This window comes from Nicotiana tomentosiformis, chromosome 10 (assembly GCF_000390325.3).
Source record: "Nicotiana tomentosiformis chromosome 10, ASM39032v3, whole genome shotgun sequence".
NCBI lineage: Eukaryota > Viridiplantae > Streptophyta > Magnoliopsida > Solanales > Solanaceae > Nicotiana > Nicotiana tomentosiformis.
This window is the reverse complement of record NC_090821.1, coordinates 48937209-48941650: the sequence shown is the minus strand read 5'-3', so window position 1 is coordinate 48941650 and position 4442 is coordinate 48937209. Positions and strand designations below refer to the sequence as shown.

Here is a 4442-nt window from a genome sequence, read left to right as displayed (position 1 = left end):
GTTGAGGCAAATGTTCAGCGTTCGCGAGTCTAGCAACGCGTTAGTGTAGAAGGAAGGAAGGCCTGAAGATGTTAGGTGTTTGTTCTTTGTGGTCGCGAAGTATTGAACATGATCGCATCGCTCTAGGAGAATGATCATCGCGTTCGCGACTATGATGGTGCGATGGTGAAAGAGGAAGTTTCAGCTGGTGGGATTTGTTCTATGCGAACGCGTGGGATTGTCCGCGTTCGCGAAGTATAATAATTGGGCAGACTCTATTAATTTCCATTTCGAGGGTTAGAGTCATTTTATCATATTTGGAGCTATGGAGCTCAGATTGAAGCAATTTTCGAAGTGATTTTAACCAAATGGATTGGGGTAAGTATTCTCTACTCAATTTTGATTTTATTTCATGAATCTATCTTTATTTTTGGCATTTGATTGAGGATTTCAAGAGAAAAATTAGGTTTTTTTATCTAAAGTTTCATAGAGTGAATTTTTGAGTTTTGAACATCGATCAGAGTCGGATTTGAGTGAAACTAGTATGCTTGAACTCGTAATCGAATGAGTTATTGAATTTTTTAAGTTTTATCGGGTTTCGAGTTACGGGCCCGAGTTTGACCTTTTGGTTGGCTTTGGGCTTTTGATTAAAGATTTTACCTTTATAGATTGAGTTTGTTTCCTTAGGCATTATTTGATATATTTGAGTTGCTTTTGGATAGTTTCGAGCTATTCGGAGGTTGATACGCGCGGGAGGCATTTTTGGAGCATCATTTGGCTTGCTTGGTATTGGATTTGGCTTGTTCGAGGTAAGTAACACTTCTAAATTTGGTGCTGAGAGTATGAACCCATGAATCTACGTGATATGTATTTGGTGTTGAGGTGACGCAAATACTAGGTGACGGGCGTGTGGGCATGCACCGTATGAATTATGACTCGATGTATTCGGTGGTATTGTGTAGTGACCTAATCATGTTTTATCGATGAGATTCCTACGTGTTAGAGTAATTGAGTTGTGATCCATGTTAGAAACCATGTCTAGGCTATATGCGTATCCTGTTGAGACCCACTGAGGTCATTTTTACTATTGAGTTATTTGCCTACATTGCAATTACATACTCAGTCGTACTCATTTATTTGCATATCATATCTCAATCTCTGTTGCTATTTATTGATATATCATATCATCATCTTGAGCTATTTTTTATGATATTGTGAGCCCGAGAGACTGGAGAGATTAATGACTGAGTGAGGCCGAGGGCCTGTTTTTTAGTGATATTGATGGGATCGGACTGCACGCCACAACATGTATTATTGATTCATGATGGGATCGGGTTGCACGTCGCAGTAAGTATTATTGATTCATGCCATGATTGGCTCATTATAGAGCTTGGGCTGGATCTGCCCTTCCGGAGTCTGCACACTCACAGTGAGCACAGTTGCTATTGATTCATTTGGGTTGGATCTGCCCTAGGCTGGATTTGCCCTGTTTAGTGCTGAGTGACTGAGTGCATCGAGTGATTGAGCGTGATGAGTGAAAAGTGTGAGACAGTGAGATTGAATACTCTTAGAGTGTGAGTACATGAGTTCATCACTGTGATGCATTCCATTTGATGTGCATACTTGACATACATATATAGAGATGCATTTTCTTATGCTACGCAGTTTTGGTGGCATTCATGATTTCACGTCCACACTGATATGTAGGCGTAGAGAAGTACTTTCATCATGCTATCTGATAATGAAATATCTTATTTATTGTTGAATGGTTTTGGAAAAAATCACAGTTTTTCTCACTCACTCATATTTTGGTGATTTCGGTGAAGGATTTGGGTTTACTGTTATACCTGAAAATCATGATATTTTTTCGTAATTGTTAACGAGCATCACATCACATCTCTAAGTTATTTCTTTTATCACTTTTATTATATTGTTATGAACTGTTGTTGCCTATTGGTGTTGGACTTCGACCTTTGTTCTAGTTCGCAGATCAATGCGAGCTTAGCAGATGATTTAAAGTATTGTATGGTTTGTGTTACATGAGCTTATAAAGGATTGAGTTGAATCTCAGTGCGATATTATGGCAGTAATAGAGTATGGGTATTGTGAGTTATCGAGTGTTTTGATCTAGGTCTTTGAGCCGGGTGGGGGAGTCTGCTATCGACAATTTGGTTACACGGTTACGTATTGTATTGGTTTCGGTCTGAGGCATGCTTGTGGATCGGTTATGACTTGCAGAGGCTAGTTTTGAGGATGACCTAAGCAAGAAAATTCTAGATGTATGTTGCACTACACATGATGGATATATAGTAATCTTAGAACGATTCGGGTTTTTTGTTCATGGTAGATGCGATGTACTACGGAAAAAAGATTCACTCGGTTGCTTAGAGGTGTAGATTACTTCTTTGGGTCTTATTAAGCTAACGGGGCACAGGTTGCTCGGCCAGTTTGGGCGGTGCAATTGATATTTGAGCAGAGTGGGTGACTCACGAGAAGGTTCTAAGGGATTCAAGTATTATATGTAGAAATTGGGAATTTTCAAGATTTGTATATGGCTAGAATATGAATTTACATTGGATGGTGTCGAGACTCACGGTATTTCTATATCATTATGGATTATACATTTCAATATCAGGAAGTTGAAGGAAACGACTTTAGATTCACAGAAGGTCTCTTCAGAGTGGGTGTCTCGGTTGTGGTACTTTTGGGGCGCCTAAGAGGGAATACAACGGCTTATGGGCCTTAGGGCGGTGTGGTTTTATGCTAGGATCTCTTGAGGTGAGCTTTGGGTAAGGATCGTGATGTTTTGGCAAGGAGAAGTGTCACCTTGAGGTTAATTCGGAAGGAACTTGGAGAAATAGGACAGCTTGGTAGTAGGTTGGATCAACACGGTAATGGATATGATCGGTTCTTTGGGTACTTATGATGTGGTGAGTCTCTACAGGTGTTATGGGCTAATACTTTTGGGTTTGGAGACCTGCGTGACTTGGTTGAGTTAGAGAGATTCAGTTCTAATGGCTTGGTTATGTGCAAATGGGTTTCAAAAAGTTCTCGATGGATATTTCCTACCGGCATGAGGAGCATGTTACGTGCTATGATTTTCTCCTGGATGGGATCAAGGGAAAGGTTCCTGGCTAATTGAGTATGTATTCTGCTTGTGACTCAGAGTTGATTATGAGATTTTCGTACTTTTCATATGATGGCATGATAGATGCGGTGTATTGTGTGGGATTGAGATTTGCATGTGCAAGGTCACGGTTCAGTTTTGAAGGGAAGGTCATAAATTCTTAGGCAACATGGACAGTTTCAGATGACTAGATAAATGATATTACTACTTGGTATTGCTTGAGAAGGTGTACATTTCAGAAGGTGCTCTGAGTGTTGACTTACGGATGCTTCATTGGTATTGGGTACTCGTCTGGTTGATCGACTGCTGATATTCAGATTTTTGCTTTGTGGCATAGAAGAATTATAGAAGTATTCCTCATGGGATGATCGTGTATGAGAAATGTGTTAGACATTCGGGCGATGGAGTTGGGATCAAATATGGTGATTCGTCTGTTCTATGAATTTGGAGACCGGGATTTTTCAGAAGCAGATTGTTTCGTGGTTGTGGACTGTGAAGATGTGGCCAAAGCTAGCCAGATTGTCACGACCCAAACCAATGGGCCGCGACGGGCACCCGATACCTTACTCAACCGAGTACCAACATAACGTATCTTTTCGTATCATACTATCATAGATAGTTGAGCCGAAGAGGCTACCGTGAGATTAGTAGAATACAACATCTAATACCAACTTATACATAAGACATACGGGCCTATAAGACCAAAATAACCACTCGTACACTGAACATAGGCCGACAAGGCCATACAATATTTTACGTACATGACATCTGTCTACAAGCCTCTAAGAATACATAATTGTCATAAAGGTCGGGACAGAGCCCCGCCATACCAAACAATACACATCTAAATCATACTAACCAAACAAGCAACTCCGGAGCAAATGTAGCGCATCAACACCTTCCGCTGAGCTGATAGCCTACTTGGAGGACTCTCGACCTGTCTATCGGGACCTGCGGGCATGAAACGCAGCATCCCCAGGCAAAAGGAACATCAGTACAAATAATGTACCGAGTATGTAAGGAATGAAAATCAGTAAATAATAGACACCAGAGAAACATGGAGTAAAAGACTCGACAAGTAAGTCTGCATAGCTCTGTGAATCATTTAATACTTATAATGTCATGCATATGCGTATAAGTGCCATACCATGTATAGGTATATGCGTTCATAACATCATCTAGCCTCTGAGGGTATCCCATCATATCATCTCGGCCACTGTGGGTAAATTATCAACGTATACCAGCTGATCAGGTGGTGGTGTGTATATAACGCCGTAACCTTTTTTCATATCCCATATATATATAATATACATGTATATATCCCATATATATATAA

The 4442-nt window shown here is 40.4% G+C and overlaps 1 long non-coding RNA gene across 1 annotated transcript; it reads right to left on the bottom strand.

Moving 5' to 3' along the window:
- Positions 1–3829: 3829 nt before the first annotated feature.
- Positions 3830–4109, bottom strand: LOC138900652 (uncharacterized). Its single transcript, XR_011411769.1, has 2 exons — positions 3937–4109; positions 3830–3888 (listed from the first exon to the last, which is right to left on the bottom strand). It is a non-coding gene; the product is annotated as an uncharacterized lncRNA (long non-coding RNA).
- Between the last annotated feature and the right edge of the window lie 333 nt (positions 4110–4442).